The sequence below is a fragment of the Pipra filicauda genome, unplaced genomic scaffold (assembly GCF_003945595.2).
Source record: "Pipra filicauda isolate LSUMZ 115617 unplaced genomic scaffold, ASM394559v2 scaffold169_size1572857_pilon, whole genome shotgun sequence".
Taxonomy (NCBI): domain Eukaryota; kingdom Metazoa; phylum Chordata; class Aves; order Passeriformes; family Pipridae; genus Pipra; species Pipra filicauda.
The window spans coordinates 136,282-159,027 of NW_024104206.1; positions in this window are offsets into that span (position 1 = coordinate 136,282).

Genomic DNA, 22,746 nt, shown 5'->3' on the forward strand with positions numbered 1-22,746 from the left:
AAAGCTATTCTTCAGGGTCATGATACCTTAAAATTTTTATTTACTAATATGACAAATATAGGTCAGGAGGAGCTCAGAACTTGTCTATGAAAGAGAATTGTCATTAAGTGTACTTCTCAATACCTGAAATTGCAGCTATAGTAAATGAGTCTCTCAGGGACTTATTCTAATGCTGAGCATAAAAGACTGACAGATTCCCTCACATATCTCCTATATCTCCTTTAATTAATATTTGATAACTGAAAGACATATCAACATTCTCACAAGACCACTATCATTATTTTGTTTAGTGAATAATATTTCACTCTTTTAAAATTTTCTTTCTTTTTTCCTTTATTTTGCCATATCAGATAAATTATTTCAGAAGCAGATGTTCTTTTACTCTAGAATAGGCATGGACCAAGAGAGGCCAGCTTATGGAAATGTAACATCTATTTTTCCTGCGTTTTGATCATGCATAAGTGAGCCCCATTAGGCTGCCGGGTTAAAATTACTTCCTGCAGTGCAGGGCAGAAGTTAATAATTTGCCTTAAGATGACTCACAAAGTAAAAAAATAAAGGAATCAAAAATATACAATGCAAAAAAAATTGTTTTGTTTGCCTGCTTACTGCAATAATGCAAAAGGGCAAGAATGCTATTTCCTTTACAAGCCATTAATTCAGTACTGTTTGTCTACAATGGCACTTTGGGAAAGATTCATTTTATCATGCTGCTTAATTTTAGTGTTTAGTACTAGAAAAGAAATAATTAATCAGCAGTTAAAAGAACAAAGAATAATATTTTTGAAAGTATACAGAAAATGAAAAGGAATTCTACGAAAGTTTGCTAGAGATTTAGGTAAGGTTGAAAAGAAATTGAGTATTTCTCTGCAGCAAGCAGTTTTGGCTAAAAGACTTGAACTAACGCAAGATTATAGACCCTATTAAGCCATTACCTGAAACAGTGGGTATCACTCTAGTCACCTTCATACGGGAAAGATGAACAGGATGAAGGCTATCATTATATCTATTGTCTACAAACTGTTTGGGGGATAAAAATATGAAAGAAGGAGCTAAACTTGAGGTCAGGGATAAAGCTGGCACAGGAACACAAGAGTGTGAATTACACATTAGTAAATTGATGGTGAAATAAGAAGACACTGAAATTATCAAATTTGCTGAAGAAGAAATTTGCCAAAACAGAAATTTGCCTTTATATAGGCAAAGATTGTTAGCCTTTTGACAATAAACAGAATTATGGAATAAAGTTACATATGAGAGCCAATAGATGTGCAGAGCTAATTCCTTTACATGTTTCCTGTGATCTTCAGAGAATCACAGAATAACAGGATATGCTGAGTTGGAAGGGATTGACAAGGGTCATTGAGTCTAACTCCTGGCCCTGCACAGGACCATCCCCAGACGTCAAACCATCTGTCAATACTCTCATATTGTCCAAACACTCTGTCAGGCTTGATGTTGTGACCACTTCTCTGAGGAGTCTGCTCCAGCACCCAACCACCCTCTGGGTGAAGAATCTTTTTCTAATATTCAACTTAAACCTCCCCTGACACAACTTCAGACCATTCCACAGGTCCTGTGTCTGGTGATCACAGAGAAGAGATCAGTGCCAGTCCCTCCTCTTCCCCTCACAAGGAAGTTGTAGCTGCAGTGAGGTGTCCCCTCAGTCTCCTCCAGGCTGAACAGACCAAGTGCCCTCAGCTGCTCCTCATATGGCTTCCCCTCAAGGCCCTTCACCATCTTTGTTGCCCTCCTTTGGACACTCTCTAATGGCTTAATATCTTTCTTATTTTGCAGTGAACCAAAACTGCACTAAATATTTGTATAATAAGCAATTTCAGTTCAATGACATCCATACACAAATGCAACATTGTATATCACTGCTCCATACTCTATTTCCCAATGGATTCAGTTTATTAACTTGTACTTATAAATATTTATAAGACATATGACATGACTGGCTTGACAAGAACAAAACCAATGGAGCATATCGAATTGTAAATATAAATAGTGAGACAGTGAAATCATTAAACTCAACAGCACTTTGCCATTGAATTCAGGCTGAAGTGAGGTCAAGGATCAGACTTCAAAGCCTGGCATCAGTAGAAGAGCTGCATTTGTCTTTGTAATAGTTCTCACCTATTTTAAAAGCCCTATCAAAATGCAGAAAAGCAACAGTATTGCAATGCTTTCAAAGGTCTGAGGTTCTGCCGGCAGTTGGCCAGCTATTATGGTGGTGACAGAGCTACCCTAAGTGCCACCTTCTTGGTCTGATACATAATCTTTGCTATCTGGGAGCCCACATGTGTCTAGTTTATTGCCAAGATCTGAGAGGAATCACTCCCATCTTTTTACATAGATAGATATAGTGCATCTGAGATGGAGTTAATTTTCTTCACAGCAGTGGTGTGGTGCTCTGTTATGGATTTGCAGGTAAAACCGTTGAACATGCAGCATTATCTCAGCTACTACTGAGCAGTGCTGAAGCAGGTAAGTATTTTTCTCCTCTTCGCATTCTGTCTCTGCTCCCAGCAACTGAACTGAGGTTGGGCAAGAAGCTGGGTGTGGACACAGCTAGGACAGCTGAGCTGGATTGAACAAAGGCATATTCCATACCATATGATGTTGTGCTCTGCCATAAAAGCTGAGGAAAGAACAAGGAAGGAGGAATATTTGTGGTTATGGCATTTGTCTTTTTAAGTTATCGATACGCACAGTGAGGCTCTGCTTGCCAGGAAGTGTCTGGACATTTGCCCATGGGAAGTAGTGAATAAATTCCTTCATCTGCTTTGCTTGTGCATGCAGCTTTTGCTTCACTTATTAAACTGTCACATAAGTCTTCTCGCCTTCCTCCTACTTTCTCCCCAGGCCACAGGGGAGGGACTGAGTGAGTGTCTGTGCAGGTGCTTGACTGCTGGCCAGTGTCAACCCACCACAGAAGAACATAGCTTATAAGGCTGTTCAAGCTAGAACAAAAGTAGTTGATGTCTGTGTCAGAGAATCCTCTATGAGGTTGAATTACTCTGCTAAATCTCACACTTTAAATACTTATTATACAGAAGTAAACTGAATTTTTTTAAAATTATTTTTATGCAGAATAATGTGATTGTTCCCTTCAGCCCTGTGGTCCAGTTCCATACTCACATACTTTCTACTAAACCTGCTTTATAACTCTACTGCAGGAAACAGAGGATAGTGTTCAAAAGATTACAGAAAGGGTTGCGAAGTGTAACGCTTGCCACATGTCTGTTCAGGAGAGATGATTAAGTAATATTCTACACTTGATTATCCTTACTCTAATAGGCCTTTCAAGCACATTTGGTGGGCCACACACTTGTAATTTTCTTCATTTTCTTATTAGATAACAAGAAAAGGCCAAAGGTCATAATAGCTGATGTTGCAGGCCACCACAGCTAAACTTAGATGTGCCCCATCCCTGTGCTCAGTATTTTCCCCTGATACTTACCATAGGTTTCTTGAGCCATGTGAGTACCAGATAGGATGGATATCAACTAATTGCAGAGGTATTAAAACAAGACTGTGACGGCTGTGTGATATAGGAGTCTTCTGTCTGGCATTAAAATCTGTGAGTTTGTGGCTACGTGGCAGAAAGTCAGCAAAAGCATCAGTACATTTACTTTGTAAAGTAAGGTCGGTATCTGTTTAGGAAAAATTTTTAGAATATCTTATAAGCATGCAACCTATTCCCAACAACCTTTACAACCTTTTGATTTTAGCATCCTTATTGTCTACATTTTCTGATCTAACCTTACTAAACATATCTTTAATTCCGTTAAAAGCCTTAGCTTCAAGTTCTGCATGAAACATCAATATTATTGATTCATGCTTTTTGTCTCCTCAGGGCATGGTTTAATTTCACATCAATTTGTATAATGAAAAAATGAGTGAATCTGCCAGAAACGAATGCTAAGAGAAAATGCTAAAAATCAATTAAAATGCCTTATCAGCTACAAAGATAGTCATATCCTTTTACTAATGAAGGAAGATATATTGCAACAAAGGAAATCAGAGCTAATCTGATACCTGTTTCCACTAGCAGATTTTGTCCTTCAATTGGCTACAATGATTTTATGCTGATCTATTAGAATTTAATTTGCCCAGTATTAACATTAAATTAATGGGAGATTAAATAGACAACTAACTTCAATGGAACGAAAATTGAATTATAAAATTAAATAATAAAAAATATTTTTATTCTTTTATATTTTATTAGGTATTTATTTTTGTTTCATCAGCATAAACCATTTGTACCATATGACTTCTACTTACAGCCAGGAAAATCAAATATATACAAAAAATACATGTAGTTCAGATCCTCCAGAATCCATTTTAAAAGTAGTATGTACTTTTTGTCTCAGAATGAAATCTTGCTCTTGAATAATCATTGAAAGATTTGCCATTGAATTCAGTAGTGACTGGAGCTTACCCCATGAAGTATGCATAAAATATATTCATCTTGTAGAACCATAGAGATGTTGGCTGGAAGAAATTTGTAGCCCAACTTTCCACCTGATGTAGTGCCGCTTGTCTAGGCAAGTCTTGAACACTTCCGAGGTTGCCATTTTTGCAGTCTCCCAGGCTAACTGTTAAGAGTGCTGCTGGATCAAAGTGATGCAGTTTAAAGTCTGACATCCAAAACCCTTAGCACCGGGAATTTACATGAAGTTAAAAACATCTTCTCAAACCCACATCCTTCTTGTCCTCAGAGTTAAGTTTTGTGTTTTTCAGTTTCATTCTCTCTGTTTCTTTAACATGGGGTTTACTGCTATGATTGGAACATATTTTGTGATCATAAAGGATATGTCAACCTTTTGGTAACATGGCCCAGCACCAGGACCCACTGTATTGCCAAATATCAGCACCACAAATGGAAATTAGTAGTTTTTATGGTCTAAGAAAGAGAATTTATGTTGGCTATTACACCTCCACCAACCTCTGTTACCTAGATGATGGATAGCTGGGATCTGAAATTATATTCTGTCAGCTGAGACCTTGACAGAATTTTGTTATTAAGGATGAGTTTCCATATGGAAAGCTTTCTGTATAATTCAAAAAGGTAATTTTCATCTCTTATATAATGCGATGTGTCTTAAGCTGTCATTGAATTTTACCCCAGTAGTAGTTAAAATATACTAAGTGGGATAGGATCCCTAAGTATATGTGAAGTTCTGATTGTTTGGCTATGTAAGGCCGTATTTCAGAATAAAATGTGATTTTATTAAGTCAATAACCAAAGCCTTTGAGAACTTGCTTTTGCTTGCTTTTAAAAATAAACGTTGAAGCTCTTATTCCATTGTACTGCAGTCATTATGAACACTAACTCTCGAAACCTTTATTCTTTTAAATATAAGCTGCTAGTGTATCGCAGTGGAGGCCAACAGTGCACAAAAAGATAAGCCTTTATAGTGGCAATTCCAGAATTCTATTAAGTAAAATTATTAAGGATTTTAAAATAAATGGGCAATTTATCTTAGGCTAGGAGTGTTGTGCCTGTTTCATTAAGCAAGAAATATACTTGGTAGTCCATACTTAGAGTTGCCATAAAATGTTGCATTTTCAAATTTCTTTAAAACCTTTGAAGTGCCTTTGCCTGTGATATTTTCAAAATTACTGTAACAGATTTGACATATGGTGTTTTTGAAAATCACAGCAGAAACTGCCTACAACTGTTGAATATCTAATCTCAACAGCCTGTCTACCTAACATACTACAGCAGTGAACTGTCACTGAATAACAAAAGCATATGCATACCTTTTGTCCCTTACTATGTCTTTGTACCTTCCATTCATTCCCCTAGGTGATCTACAAGCCAAACATCATCCTAAACCCAAAGTTTAGCAGTAAATCATGAATACAAATGTCTTTCAATGTAAGAAAGGCAAACACAGAATTTAAAGCTAGACTTCTTTCTTTTTTCCTCCTTCCTTTTCCAAATGGTTTAGATTCTTAGAGTTTAAAATCAGAAGAAACTTTTACAAATATTTTTAGTGATTTTTGTATAACATAGTTCCTGTTTCTCCAATGGTATCTCAAAGTAAGTAGGTAGTTTTCTGTCAAATGGTTTTGAGTTTGGTTTTCCTCTTTGTTATAAAGGAATCAGTTTGTTCAAATCTGTCCTGGGGATAATATTCAGCAATACAGTTAGTTTAGAATACAGACATTAGTAAATTGGGTTTATGGCCCTAAGAAGTTGGCCGTGAAGGCATGTAAGTTGAAGTCTGGATTAAAAAAATAAGAAATAGTAGAATTGGGTTTTATGATGTATCTTCCTGCTTCTTATGTCATGGATATTAATGTGATCCTTCTTCTCGAGGGCATTTATAATTAGATAATAAAATCATCATTGGTATCTGTATTCAGGATGTTCAGACTCATAACCAGGACTCAAAAACCTATTTTGATTCCTGCATCTCTAGGTTTGACAGTGAGTTAGAAACTGTATGTGATTATATCTTCTTCTGTAATTTTTGTGCACAAAGTTGAAATTATTTTGATGATAATCTGAATGCATCTGGTATAGCCTTGACAAAGCACTTCCAATGAGTTCACCAGGAAGTTTTTATGGGACAGACCATGACAAACCTTACAAGACCGTATTTTTAAAAAGGGCTTGTTGAATAAGATCACATTCTTTGATAGTTCTTTATGTTTCCCACTTTACAAACAAAAGAACCCAAGCAAGTATATTACAAAATACCATAGACTATACATTGCTCTTTTTTAGATGTTTTTGACCTAAAGCCTAGATTTGAACCTACAGATTTATTCGAGCTCTTTATCTCTATTTGCTTTCAAAGTTTCCACTGACTAGGAAGACCTGATTTGTAACTTATGAACCAGTATTTGTCAATTTGTCAATTTGACAGTTTGAGACTACTGAAAAGCAGAATGATTCAGTTTAATAATATATGGACAGAAGTCATGATGAAATAAGTCTCTAAAATGCTGAGAAAATATATTAGGGTACATATGTATGCAAGTATAGGTGCCATTTTTATATAAATTATATGTGTTTTCAAACAGCTAGCAGCTGGAGGTTAATATAGGGGAGACTAAGCTCAGAGATTAGTTGTAAATTTACATGATTAAAACCAGCAACAAACAAGTAAGCTTGATAAGATGTTTCTACTAGAAGTAGTTGATTCAGTAAAGACTAAGTGTCTTTCACAAACAGTCTAAATTCACTGAAGAAAAACACTAGGAATTTTCTGGATGAGATTTTGCTGATGTATCTGGTAACATCTCAGAAAAGAAAACCTTGCAGATGAAGGAGCTGCTCAGTTTGTAGGCTTCTTGGCATCACGTTGACACCAAGACAGTTCCCCATGTGTGCAATACCAGAACCAGAGTACCTCTTCCTTAGCATTTTCGTGTTTTCAATAAAACAGAGTAAGTTTTCCTGGTGTTGTTCTAAGTTACATGGTTAGCCAGAAGTTAGGCTCAGGCATTCAAGTGGCAAAATCCTCTTGCATATACTGTGTCTGAGTCCAAGTTGATGTAAGTATTGACTATTGCCTAAATAAATAAGAAAAACGGAAAATAATGGAAAAAAAGGTGAAAGCAATAAATACAATACTAGAGTTACAATGAAGCAGTCTTTGAATGTCTGCACATTTTAGGATTATATTCAGTATGTTCAATTTTAGGAATAGTTTTGACTATTTTCATATAAAAAACACTGCTGAGACCTAGAAGTATGCTGAGATTAAATTTATCCAGTGTTGACTTGGTTCTAATTTCCACCAAAATCCTTGAGAAATATAATACTAGTTTTAATGAGAGATAAACAGGAGTTACTTGTGTGATCCAAATAGCCTTAGTTTATGCTATTTAATTATTTACAAGTATTTAATCAACTGGTGCTTTCACACCTTTTTGTTAAAAACAATGTTACTAACTGAAGACACTATATTTACATTATAATATAACTAAAGTCTTATGTCATAAATATGTAGGTCTTAAAGTGGGGGGATTAACTTACGACAAAACCAAGAGAGAATGAAAAGGGCTACTCAGAGATACCTGTAGGATACCCACATGGCTTGGAGACAGAGACTCAGAAAGTGATATAAAATGGGACTGCTATTCAGCATACAGTATTAAAAAATGATCAAATTCAGCTTACTTAGCAGGTACTTGCTTCCAATTAGCCAAAATCTCTCTAAAATTCCATCTTCTGCATAGCACATTCAGCACTGCAGAGAAATGTATCAATTTAGTCAAGGTCCACATACTGTAACCTGCAAGGTCAATAGCCTGCTTTCTTTGGAAAAGCCAGGAATGAGTTATTTTTCAAATGTAGGTTTGTACAGTGAACATGAACCATGTACTAAGGAAGTAGGAAGCTCATGTTTCCATCCTCTGCCTGAGGAGATTAAAACCCCTGTCTGCTGTTTCCTGAAAGAATACTCAGACTCTCAAACCATAGAGCTTTTCTGTGCTTTTTACTGAGACTGTGCCAAAGGAAGGAAAACAAAAGATTCATTAAGCACAGGTGAGAACCTTCTCGTACCATTAAGCTGCAGCATTTTTCACCTTGAAGAATAGATCCTCCTGTTCTGGTTTCTGAATGAAAAGCAGTTTGTGTAATTTAAAGAATCTCTAACCATTAACTATTAAATAAAGAAGGCTTTGGAAGATTAGATGGCAGGTCAGTGGTGTTTTTTAGGTCTTCAGGATTCAATTAAGGCAAAGTACCAAGCCTCCCTCCTTGTGTCTTCTGACAGGTGATACCAGAATAATACAAGATGACTAATGATTCACATATGGTTCTTCTATTTTCTCATGCCACAACAATCTATTAGTGTATTAAAAAAGATCTATTGAGCTGGTTCCTTAGCAGGTATATATATTAATTTAAATATGAATTAATTGTTGCCTTATTTCATACTGTAATAATGTAAACTGAACTGGTTTCCCCATTTACTAGCAACTTTAATGGATGTACCTAATTAAATTACAATATGATTAATAGATACTTGAATATAGACATAAGAAGCTTACAAATATTGCCTGTTTTCTTCTTTATTAAAATATGACATGTTTTTGGCATCACTTCATTTCAGTTTTAATGAGCAAGGCTTAGGAAGTGTTCTGCTTAAAGTGATTAAGAATGGAGGCTTGAGGTTTCTTCCTGAATTAAATTAAGAGAGTTTCAGTGTCCTTTTCAGGGTCCAGAATTCACTTAAAGATCAACTGTTCTACAATAACATAACTTATAGACTTCTGCTCCTTGCAACTGTCCAAAGTTTCTCTCGGTTCTGTCTTTTAGTCTCAGAAACTAAAATGTCTTTCATTAATTTCAAGTCTTGCAAAACTCTTAATCAGCATTATAAATAAATAATTCATCCACACTTTAAAACAAAGGATATATTAATGCTTTAAAAGAAAGAAAAACAAAACAGCACAAAGCAGACACACTTCCCTCAAGAACAGAAAAATCCTAACTGCTGAAAATTCAGTTTTAGCAGCAGCTGGTTTTTGGGTGTCTGACAGTGCAAGTTATAAGGTAGATATCTAGAGACAGAAAAAGACTAAATTAAATATGTCCTCTTCCAGCAGTTGTGGGATTTAAAGTGTCAGGCATTACATTTGTTTTTTACCAAAATTTCCATGCTGCAGCAAATTCTCTTTATCAGTCATTTAGGTGCTATGGGAATTAACTTCATGGAAGTGTAAGAGTCAAGAGACTGTAGATATCAATATACTGTCATTTCACAGTGTGTATGCATTACACACTGATATTTGACTGTGTCTCCAGAGTACTTCCCAATGAACATTGAAATGCTGTGTTAATAACAGATGTGACATTATTCAAAAGATAAAAAATGCGTATAAGTATGACACCAATGATATACTGATAGAAAACAGTGAGAAAACTGATATCTGGGGTCTTAAGCATACCCTGCTCCTAATGGAACAGCTAGAGCATGTGTATAGTTCAGTGCAGGTCTGATATCCCAGAAAACTCACAGAACATTTAATAGATAATTAAATTTCATGCTTTACCACTTGCATTCTCTTTATGTAGTCCTGGCTACAGAAAAAAAACAGTTACAGGGGAAATTACCATTTATTTTGAGATATCATAGAAGCATAAGTATTTTCTTCAACATCCTAACATTTTCATTCCATTTGTAGGACTGATAGTTATGAAACAGTATGTGTAGGATTTAATAGACACATACTAAAAATGCAAAAAATAATTAGTAAAGATTTTACCCTAATCAAAATAAGAAAACAAGATTACAGTAGCTTTCATACGTTCATTAATCTTATTCAAGAAAAACATGCCAGTATAGTTTGTTTACCTCTTATTGTTTTAGACAACTATAAAATATTCTGCAAGAGGCTAGATGATAGTCTAGTTGCTACAAATCAACCACACACCATTGAATAATTTAATTCAAATTCGTGGTGGTATGTGCCTACTGAGGTTCTCGCTCTTTAATAGTGTTTTTTTCACATACAAGGTTCCCAGTTTTGCAGTAAGAGGGATCCAAAGGGCAGCACAAATTAACATCTCACTGGGGACTGTGGGGATTTGTAGTGTGTGAGCTATTTCTAATTTGAGCTCTCAAAGAAATTTTCCTTTTTGGCTTGTGTCACTAATGATAAATGAGTCAGTTGGCTGTTGAGCATTGCCAATCCATTACAAACAGATAAAATTATGGCTTTGAAATAGTGAAAATTGATTGCAAATTTTAGCTTGGTAAAGTTAATACCTCAGACAGAAAGAACCACTATCGGTCATTCTACTTTATTCTAAAAGGATTGCTCTTATTCCTGTTGATATAAAATGTTGTCCAGGTCAACAAGATTCCCAGCAGAAGGTCCAACAAACAGTTCACTCACTCTCCTATATGGCAGATTTCCAGCATATATACATTGTCTGATATGTGTGACAAAAGCAGATATTTCTGGTACCGTTTCTTACAGATCAGGACAGAAGAGGCCTTTGAGTGGTCCCATCCTAGAACTCCCCATCTTTCTCTACTAATGGAGCCTTTTCTACTTTGTCTCTGTTTCAAGTGATGATTTATTGTAACAAGCAGAACTGAGAGTGTTTGTGAGGCCTCTTAACTCTCACACTGCCTCTCAGTGTGAGACTTGAACATCTTCTTTCCCCTACCTCTTGCCCTCCACTCCAGCTGTACAGCACAGTCACTGTGAAGCAAAGGGGATTGCCTCCCAGCATGACCTGCACCCAGTGCATAAAGCCTGAGAGCATGAACAATGGGTAATGCTAAGCTGAAGGCAGCACTGTACCTCCCCCTGGGTCCACGCGTTCCCATGGGATAGTGGAAAAAATACTCCTCCAGTCGTTGCAATCCTACTGCTACCTGTTGGCAAGGACACTCATGACCAACATTGGAAACCCAGGAAACCTGCCTCTTGCATGATATAGCTCTGTGTCTGAATGCAGTGAAATTCCTGTTGACAGTCCCCTGTGCATGAGGAATGACTTCTTCAATGAGGAATGACTTCTTCAATGAGGAATGCACCTGGGGAGTGACTTCTGGACAAGTATGCTCTGGGAGGAACATTTTATCCTCCTATGCAGATATATCCTGGCTTCCCCTTTAGCAACTAAACACAGATAAACCTATTATTCCTCACATCATTTCCAAGGACTAAGAAGAGTATCTTTACTCCTGTCAGATTTCATTAGACTAGGTGCTCCTGCAGAACATGCCAATGGTTTCTAATTAAACTAGCAGGGGAAAAAAATGCTTGATGTGGTAGCTAGTGCAGAAACTGTCCTATCACCTCGCTACTCAAATTTTGCATTTTAAAAATCTTGACATATCTGTAAATCAATGAGCTATTTTTATTTGTTTACCTGATCATAAGCTGGTCAAACTTCGAATATATTTATAAATGCTGATATATCCTGTATTAAGAACTGCAAGTTCAATATAAAGCACACCTGAGCCCACTGAATTTTGTCAGATATTTATGTCATCTCATTATCTATCTTTTCAGTCTACTTCACCTCCGTTTCAGTTTCTTAATGAAAAACAGTCATTTCTCCTGCTGTTTTGATTTAGTATTTTTCTGAATTTCATACTTACTTGTGTAAGATAAATTCCCTATTCTGTTACACCTCCTGTCTATTCTTTAGAGTATTATTGTCAAAAGGTTATGCCAATTCTGCTGTCTATATAGCTGAATAATTTAACAATTGGTGGACCTGAACTAGGACATCAAGTTGATGCTTCCTTATATTTTGAACATATGAAGATGCAGTGCAAATTTTGATCCAAACTATCCAAAACAAAACATAGATTTGTGTAATAATTATTTCATTTTATGTTATTGTTTCTCTTAGATATGTGTAAGCAAAGTCACAACAATGCATAGTCAGAAAAGTTATTACTGAGAAATCACCACAATTCCTATATTCTAATTTTATTTTCAAGAAATAAATGAGTGTTTAGGCATGATTTTATACAGCAGCCAGTTGTTCATTCTGGTGAAGACTTAAGCCTGGGAGAATGACTACAACTAGGCAACAGCTTTCCCTTGGCATTGCCAAATTATTTGAGTTACTCAGCAGAGCAGGAAAGTGCTGAATTGCTTCAGTTGCTTGTTGCTGGTGGAAGATCACTTGGATGCAAGACAGGGTGTGTAGTTGGTTCAGAGGCTCCATGTCAATTTAGAGTAAAATTCCAGTCTGGTTTGTGTTCTTTCAGGAAAGCGTGGGAAAGGTAAAGACAGTTTGCAAGTTGGGCTGTGCACTCCTTTTAAAGATCTGTTTTTCGGGATCAGCTTTTTCGTCTTTTTGATGGCACACGCACACATAGTCCCCTCAAACACTGACAGACACACACATAAACATGCACATGTGTTCATGTGGCAGAACTTCCTAAAGACAATGTTGAACTGCCGCATATCTAAATATGAAGATAAGGAGGAGAGCAATTTCATTTCTTGATCTGGGTTAAGTCACTGCTCAAAGCATTGTTTTTATTAATTCTTTAAAAGCCTGGAATAACTCCAAGCCCTGTGTCCCACAAGCTTTTAGGCTTTCTCTACCTTACATTAGTTTCCTTCTATAAAAATGGAATCTGCCAGCTTCCAACTACAGCATGTTGTAAGTAGTTCTCAGTTCTTCCTTCTGCAAGATTCCCACAGCTGACAGCTTCTCTGCATCCTGTTTTGAACTATATTCCAGCCAGCCCACGCTGCACCCAGCATGTCATAAGCTATTGCAGCAATCCTCTTGTTTTTCTCCTGTAAAAATTCTTCACCTTTTCTGCTTTCTGACAATTTGCCCTTGTTCTGACTCCTACCTTCTCATAGTATGGTGTCACAGTCTGCCAAAGATGGTGTGCCAAGAAAGAGGAACACATCTGCTTATACATCTTGGCTAGGTCAGCAGAAAGAGAACTGATTTAATAACATTTATTTTTGGAGATTCTACCTTTCCAGCATCCAATATAATCAAATCAACCAGTGAAATAATCCTAAACTGCCTATTTTGCCTTCTGTGTTGTAACCATAGCACAACATCTCGGTTCTTCCAGACGTGTTAAAATAACACTAACTAAAAAAATCTAAGGCATTTTGGAATTGAATTAATTTTATCTCAACCAGTTAAAAACCTACATTTGTATCCTGAGAAGGTAAGTTGGATCTTTAGTTAGGAATAAGACCTAACTAATGTACCTACAGTCATGAGTCAGACGCTGTTTGAAAGGGAAGATTTCACCAAAGTAGTCTTTTAATTCCACCAGCAGAGTTAGACTAGCTCCTAATACTCTAGAAAATGCCATCCTTTGCCTTTGTAAACTAACAAAGACTTCATGGTTTCTTTATATGGAGTTTGTATCAGCTGAGTAAGAGGCAGATAAGGTTTGTATGGTAATAAGAGTTGGAATTCATTGCCAGGGGTAGGCAAATGAACACAATAAATTATAAAACCAAATAAAATTGTCAAGATACATTTTTGAAAACTCAGTGATTTTTCAAAAAGATTTTCTGTACCTTTCACAATGATTAGATGTGACTAAACAACTGGCAGAAAATGAAAGTGTTAATTGTGAGTGTCTGGGCAGCTACAAAAATTAACAATAAATTTGTGTTCACTGAATATGAGATAAATACAGACTGTCCTGATGGGAGAATGAAGTCTCACTGCACAGTACAAAACTACAGGTTAGGGACAGTTTTCCAAGAGTTAGAGGAAAAAGCTTGTTTAAGCTCCAGCAGAGACAAACGCTGAAAAACCATTGCCAAACTTTATATTTGAGCCTCATATTTTAGCTAATTTTTATTCTGATTACTTACGAGTTTTTTAAGCACTATCAGTACTTACATTAAAGTAATCACCATGGTAACAGAACTTTTACAGCCTGTCATATCTCCATTTTTTTTGGAGTGATCCCATTGAGTAGGAAGACACACAGTGCTACTGTTAATTTATTTCTCCTGCACCTGTGCTCTTACACTGTCCCAGAAAGTCTGATAACCCTAATCTGAGTCATGTTCGTCCTCAAAGGCCTCTAAGATGAGGTAAGCAGGGAATGTTCAAGAAACTGGTGCCCAAGTATGAGGAAACTGATTCAAAGGATGCATTCCCTGCTACCTGCATCACGGGATTGGGTTGCATCTGCTGAAGCACATGGTTGGCTTCACATGCAGCAGCCAGCCATTCAACTTGAAATGACTGCACACCGTTTTATAGCACAGAATTTAATCCGATATAGCACAAAGATTTTTGCCTTTACTATATTTTAAGTTGATGACTACTATGCCTTAATCCACCCGATACCCAATAGCTTGACTATTGATAGCAACGAGATCAGTGGCATCTCTTGAGATAGGGCTCCAGGATAGTGAAGAATCATGTAAAATTTCTTAGGAATTATTTTCCGCTGAGCTGTCACAGAGAGAGTATATAAGCCAGTCTCTAACTAATGAGGATTTTGACACTGTTCTTCTTGCAGGGATTCTAAACACATACCAAACATTTTTTAAACCATTGACTGAAGCACTTGCTGATTTCTGGGATACTCAGTCATGTGGTTTTACTGCACCTAGACCCATTGACTATGTGACCGATCCCTCACCAAACAATTTTCAGAGGCAGAAACAAATTGACAGTGGAACTACTAATGTAGAGTAAAATTGCTTTGGGTACATTTTTGAGGATGAATTTTGGAGTGGATCTACTCCTTCACATGAAAGATTTCTGCCACTAAGGTTTAAGATGGCTTTAAGGTGGCCTTAAAGCAAGCATATAGATAGTTGAAATGGGTAGGATATACTATGTATGGAAATGCAAAGTACATAACAAAAGGACCTAGGCTTAAGGTGTTTATTCTAGAGTCCATAGAGACATGCTCTTAGAGCTCATGGGTTGATACCCACATGTAAGAAGCATTAAATAGCCCTTTGTGACTAATACAGGGATGAGGATCATAGGTAAATTCATAAAACACAGACCACAGTTTTCCTAGTTATTTCTAGGAATTTAAATATGCTTCTTAAATTCAGATCCTCATTGACAGAGTCTCTTTTTCTAACCAGTGGAAACCACCTGAGAAAGATCTGGCCATAGAAGGGTCAAATCATCTTCTGGAGATACTTGATTCGCTTTTCACTGGAGATGTCTTATTTTGTCAATTATATAAGAAGTCTAGTGGAACTAGGCTCCTGGAAATCTCAATTAAATACCTAAAATTTTTCAAAGTAAAATGGCCCCAGGAAAATGGTTCCAAAAACTTCAAATGCACCAGGCTCTGATGTAATTCAGTTAACGGACTTTCAAATTAGTCAGAAAATGTGATCAAAGCATCACATTAAGGCACTATTAAGAGGAATACACTTTGATCATGACTAATGAGGTGCAAAAGCAGAAAAAAAAGACAAAACTTCTGTGGAATAAAAAGATAATTAAATATAAGAACTAATCTGCCTTATTGACAGGGCAGAGGTTAATATCAGTGCATAGTTAGGTATAGGTTATTATCTAATTCTCTAACCATTTTTTTCGTTAAAGCTGAGACTACTTGTCCTGACAGTAAAAAAGATCTTATATAAAACTATGATGTTATAAATGGGTGGCTCTAATTTATTTTTTTCGTACAATTTCAGAACTCAAGTGTCAAGTCTAAATTTTAGGATTTGGAAAAACTGATGAGGCTTTACTAATTCACCACAGAACTAGAACTAACCAAATACTGAATACATTGATTAGCTTTGTATCTCTCTGTGAGATTAAATGACAGAAAACCAGAAAAACCTGAGTTATTCTTTTTTCTAGTAAAAAAAGAATACTTAATTTTTTTAGATTTATCACTTATTTACCAGATAATACAGGGCCACTGGTTTATGGATAAGAAATCTGATATTGATGTAGTTTGTACTGCAAAAGAGTATAGTCATGCTACTGGACAGGAAGGAGGACCCTGTGCTCTATGCTCTGCTGATTTAGCACAATATATATGTGATAATAAAGTTAAATTTAAAGGGAATTTAAAAGCTGTTAATTTATCACAGTTTATCTTCAGCTCTTATTGATCAGAAAAAGGCTGTGCTACCAAAAAAAGGAAAAAAAAAGCCTTATAAATTACATGAATCAGCAGTTCTGATGTATTGTCACAACAGTTGCTAGTACGAAAAATAATAAATATAACACAAACAATACTCAAGATCTTAGGTGAAATTTCAACCCAGCAGCAGCTGGTCGTGATACACATTTTTAAGCAGTGCAACAAACTTTATACTCCATTTCCCTACCATCAATTACATCTAGCAGCAACAGTGATGTATAAATATTATCCAATAAATAGCATATAATTATGATGTATAAGTATGCTATGCTATCTTGAGTAGGTGTGGTATAGTACACCTAAATATAGTGGGATATAGTATGAATATTATATTATCCTATAATTATACTATATATTGATATGGCATATATGTTATTAATAAAATTTTATTATAACATACATTATAAAAAGCAGAGTCACTAACATTTATGTCACCTTCTAGTAATATGCATATGATAATCAAAAAAATTATGTGGAGTCCATAGCTTGACTATGATACAGGATTTTACTGACTACTTTTTTATTGAATTAGTGCATTTATATTTTTAATTTAATTAATTTACTTACAGATCTGGCTAAGAATCTCTTTCATATTGTGACCACTAAAGCTAGGAAAAAAATATTTAAATTTGTCAAGTTTGTTGCATAGTTAGAATTCAATTTATACAGCCTGAGAATGTCATCCATGGCATTATGTCTTTTCTGTCTTTTCTCATTGATGAATGACAGACCTTATACTGAAATAAGATATAACAAACCTAAACATGTTTTTGAGCTTGATAAATGGAAATGCTTTTAAAGGATGAATTAGAATTACCCTGTGGAACTTATTAATATAATATCACTGATCCTAAAAGTTTATCTAGGATTATTTGGACAAGATGACCTCCAGAGGTCTCTTCCAGCTCCAACGTTCTGTGGTTACAATGATTAAGAGTTTAAATAGCAAGAAAAGTAATACAGTAATAAATTTAGAGGATTTTGAAAAAAATACACAGTAGGGGAAAAAATCTCACCTGCATTATGCAAATTTCCACAGAAAAAGTAGAAAGAAATATTCCCCAGAGAAGTATTATTTTATTATTCTTGGACTTTAAGTCATTGTTCAAAAACGCCAAATCCTTTCTTTAATATATACTGTAAAATATTTCAAGGTAACAGTCAGTTCTGATAGGAATTTGCAGGACATAAACTCCAGCTACATTGGAGAATTGACTTATGAAGTGTTATTGGTTATGTATTAGACTATTTTAGCTATGAATTTCCGTTCTTATCTAGTTTTAATTTCCTATTTTTCAGCCTTCAAATTTTTGAAATACTAGATAAGAGAGTGTGTTACTCTGCCTCTTCTTGATATTAAATGAAGTTGGTGGAATTTTTGACCCTGAAGTTTAATTTTAGTGTAGTAAAAACTTGAGATCTATGCTATGTACTCATTCATTAAACCTAGGTGTTACTACAATCATATTGTTAGAAACTCTATGCCATCAAATATAAAAAGATCAGTGCATTATGACAGAAGTTTCAAACCATTGAAAAACATCATTTTCCTTTATGTCTTCAGGTAAGTGTGCAAATTATGCAAATACCAAAGAATATGAGGGGAAACATTTGTAAGAAGTGAGCAATGGGTCAGATCTCACTCGGCTATCCAGAGTTGTTGCTTGGTGCTCATGCGAATGTATTTACAAGCATACCAGTGCATTTTTAATTCTCCACCATCAGGGAAACATTACAGAAAGAAATACAGGGACAAGAGTCTGAATATTTTCTTCTCCTTAACATTCTGATTGGAGAGAAAAACATCTCTTCTCAAGTATAACTGCTATTACACTTCAGAAGATTTGAGCATTATTGCACTGAATATTTTAAAACTATAATGTACAAAAGACAATTCAATTAGTAGTAGGCATATTTCTGTATCAATTTATATCTGTATTCCTTTAGCATGTAATCTGTTCTGGACATCAGAAAAATAAGAATTTCCTTCAGAGGCAGCAAGTGCTAGGAAAGCAGAAGTGACGTTCATGGACAAATAAATGAGTCATGGAATGCTACTTGTTCTGTGAACCTAAGCATTGTGTTAGTCTGATATAAACAGTTAAAACTAATATCTTGAAAAATTAAGAATGTTATGTTGTAAGCTACTCCAAGCTGTGATTAAATATTGATGTGGTGTATATACATGGGTCTTATGGAGTAAATTGCAGAGGTCAGTGTTATTCTTTTTACCAAGTCAATGGTAGTTCTAAAGCCAAAAAAGCTCTGTCCGGGAGATGCTTTATTAAGTTCCATTTCATTGCCATATTTTAAGCAGAAAAGAAAGTAGCAGCAATCCAACTATGAGAAGATGATAATGGGAGATTCGACAGGTAGATGCTCCTATAGGTACCTATGGAATCATTAGTGCACTTCCTGGTATTAAGAATTAAGAGAGGCTCATCACATCTTCTGCTTCCTTCCTTCATCTTCTACACGTGTTATAGGTTATAAATCTGAGAGAGGAATTTTTATTTCCCTGCTTCCCTGTAAGAGAAACAGAGTTTCGAATAGGGAAGAGGGAAGGGAGGTAATTAGCCTTACAAAGGAATTAGCTCGCCAGACTGCATTCCTCGCTGATGGACCATCAGAGAGGCTGGGGAGGGAGGAGGGGCTGGGTCTGTTCAGAGGGGAGAGGGGCAGACAGCGGAGTTGGCTCTCGGAGAGAGATGGGGGGTCTGCGTGCAGGCATTTGGGGAGAGGGACTGGGATCTGTTTTTTTTTTTGGTCATCCTGGTCAGCTCGGACTGCTGGCTTCGACTTGCCTGGCTATCCCGCTCCCCGGATCTGCTGTGTTTCATCGGAGAGTTGTGTGCCCGCAGGAGAGAAGGGAGGATCGGAGAGTTGTGTGCCCGCAGGAGAGAAGGGAGGAGTTTTGAGATGCCATCACCTGGGACAGCGGTGAGTCCCGTGGCAGTGGACTGCTTCCCTTCCCTTTTTCCTCCCACTGAGGGAAGGGTCCCCCATTTCCTTCTCGGCTTCTCCCGTGGACCGGGACCGCCCTCCCTTCCCCCCCGGGCCCCCTCCGTGCGTGGTGACTGACAGAGCCCAACAGCGCCCCCTGCAGGCCTCGATTAGGACTGTGCTAAAGGACAGAGAAGTATTCATCCAGACCTTTTTTTTTTTCTAGGATTACTGTCTAGTTTTTTTGTGTTCTGTTACTGTTTTTGCCAACATACATATATCTTTTAATATAGGGTTGTTATTTCTTCTGTTTTTTCCACGCTTCCTCGATTAAAGCCCCCTTAATTATGAATTTATAATTGCTGAGAGAGAGGAGTTTGGTCTATCTTATAACTCATCCTCTTTAGCAAACATTCCAGTCTCCTCAGATTGAGACAACACCTCATGAAGAATGGGTGATAAAACAAGTCTTGTGATACTTCTTGGCTTTTGTTAACAGAGGTTCTTCAGGTTGGAGGCATTCTTTAATTTGTATTCACTCTCTTTCGAGAGTCTCTGTATGTACAGTTACTCTCACTTTTAACCTGAGATTGAAATCTGTCTGAAATCTAGTTTGGACTAAAAAGTCTATCTTCTATGGATTTACTTCTTAATTACATCTATATTTTAAGAGTTATATTAGCTTCTATTCATTGCTCAATGTTCCCTTTGGTTCCTGTAGGTACTACACTGTTCTCATCCTTTTACATGGGCTCCAGTAGCTTTTATTAGTCCTTGAAACTGTCTGGTTTAGGCTGCTTTAATTATCAAATGGAAAAGAAAGATTATTTATTGACAATCTTAGCTTTTTGGTAAGGCAGGAAATAATATAAAAATTACTGAATTAATTAATTAGAGCAGCAGTTTTTTCCTATATCAAATTATCAATGAATTCCTCACTTATTAAAATGTGTGGGGAGTAGATTTTTTTAAAAAAGCAAACAAGTAAAAGCTGATGAATATTTGTTTATAATGCTGATCAATATGTCTAATAACCTTTGCTATCATTTCCATGAGCAAGAGTGTTTTTCAGTATTTCTAAATTAATAAATTTTTCTTTGGCCACAGTGTTTATGATTGACAGATGGTGGCTGTGCAGTATATTTTGGAACAAATGCAGCTACCAGACTGTAGGTGGGTAGTACATAGAGCTGGCCAGTCTCAGCATTCTGTCCATGTATGAATAGCACAGTGTATACAGTAATTTTTTTGTTTGTTTCCTATTATTGAAAATACAATTAAATACTCTGAGTGTGAGTACAGGAATTTTTTGTTATAAAGGACCAGTTCTTCAGATGGTGGGAACTCTGTTCACTTGACTGATCAAGCATGGAGCTGATTTAGGTAATTGAGGGTGTGGCCACTAGTGCATATATCAGGAGTCACAGAGAGATATAAAGAAACTCTACTGCATTTTGTCTTATCCATACAGAATGAAAAAAGTGTGGTTTGTTCTATTGGTTTTATCCATCAGCTAGAAAAATGGTATCTCAGTCTCTGACTAGACTTTGCAAGATGCTCTCATAACATGAATAAATAATCTGGATTGTATTGCAAGAACACCAGCAGGCCATCAAAAAGCTAAACATGTGCTGTAGAGCATTTAAAGGTTGGGGAAAAAATGGTATATTCAGTTCTGCTTCTGCTCAGGAGACAAAACCAAAACATTTTTTCACATATCCCAACAGAAGGCTTCATTGTACTCAAAGATGAGTACAGTTTTAGAGAAAATGGGGGCAAAATTTAAAGGGATTCTAATTTCTAAAAATTTGATTTCTTAGATACAAACAACTGAAATGTGCTTATTCTCTGATAATTCTCATCCTAATCAAACTATAGATATAAAAGCTCTATCATTCCTGTTCAGCTGCCCTATCTAACCAACATGCTTGAAAAGGAAGAAGGTAGCTTCTGTAGGAAACTGGGTGAAACAAGGACTGGCAGACTGTGACTTGAAGACGGAGCTGAGCCAGTTGTGTTGAAAGCAAAGATCAAATGAATGGTAAGTTGCTGAAGGTGGTTTTGATCTTGACTTCTTACAGTGGGCTTGGCTTTTTGTATGCTGAGGGATCAGGAAAAGGTGGCAGTATGAATAGAATCTTTGTGAAAAGAAGAAGAAGCAGCAGAAAGAAAAGTGCTGTTGGAAAGCTGGAAGCAGGAAATGGCTGTGAAAAGGAATTTGGTCACCAAGGTACCCTGCAAGAAAATGCAGCAGATTGGTAAGAATAATGTCCAGGCAGGAACTTTGCAGAATGTAGAAGACAGTGTACATCAGTGTCTTCCATGTTGGGAAAGTGTTAAAATCTGCTGACAGAAGGGCTAAAGGCAGGAAAAACACACCTTTTCTATCACTCAGAGCAATCAAAACTGGGAATATGTCTCAATACTTCTAAATCAGCATGAGGAGAAAATGAAGCATCAAAGAGAAGGGTAAAAAACTTTCCCTGCATTTAAGAAGTTAATTTTGAAAGCAGACTATTGTGCAGGGTGATAGAAAATGCTCAACAGCAAAGGGAGAAATATAAAAAATTTTAAGTCAGGAACTGGCAGGAAAAATGGACCCTGAATTTCTAAAGACACCTTTCATGGATGCAAACTCATTTAACTACAGAAAGAACTAGAGAGGTGTGTTTTGTAGTTAACAGGCATGAGGTGAAATTGGCTGCTGTAGATGAGAATAGAAGGGAGACCCAAAAACAAGGTTCTACCAGGAACTGGTTTTACTGTGCCAGATGGGTACATTGACAGATGACTGTTATTAAACTCTGCCTTTGGTTAACTGATGTGTGAGATAAAATCTGAGAGACAGAGGCCAAATAAGGGAGCAGCTGAGGGTCTGAAAACCTTCTGGCAAAGAATGAGGTAAGAAACATGTTTTGTATTGCAAGTCTTGGCCTGTGTTTGAAAAAGACTTTAAGAGGAATGTGTACAATAGCTAGCTGGATTCTCTGTGGGTTGTGAGGTCTCGAGACTAGCTGTTAAGGTTTTGTGCTACTTCACTACTGATCTTGAGAGAGGAAACCAGGCTTGTGGGTGGTTGGAGGAGGAGGATGAAAATCACCAGGCATTTTTCATACAATCTGTCTGAAACTCATGATATGCTACGAGATACTGAGGTATACTACTGTCATATGGTGTTCTAAGAGACATGGCTGTCATACACAATGAAAAAATTGAAAAATGT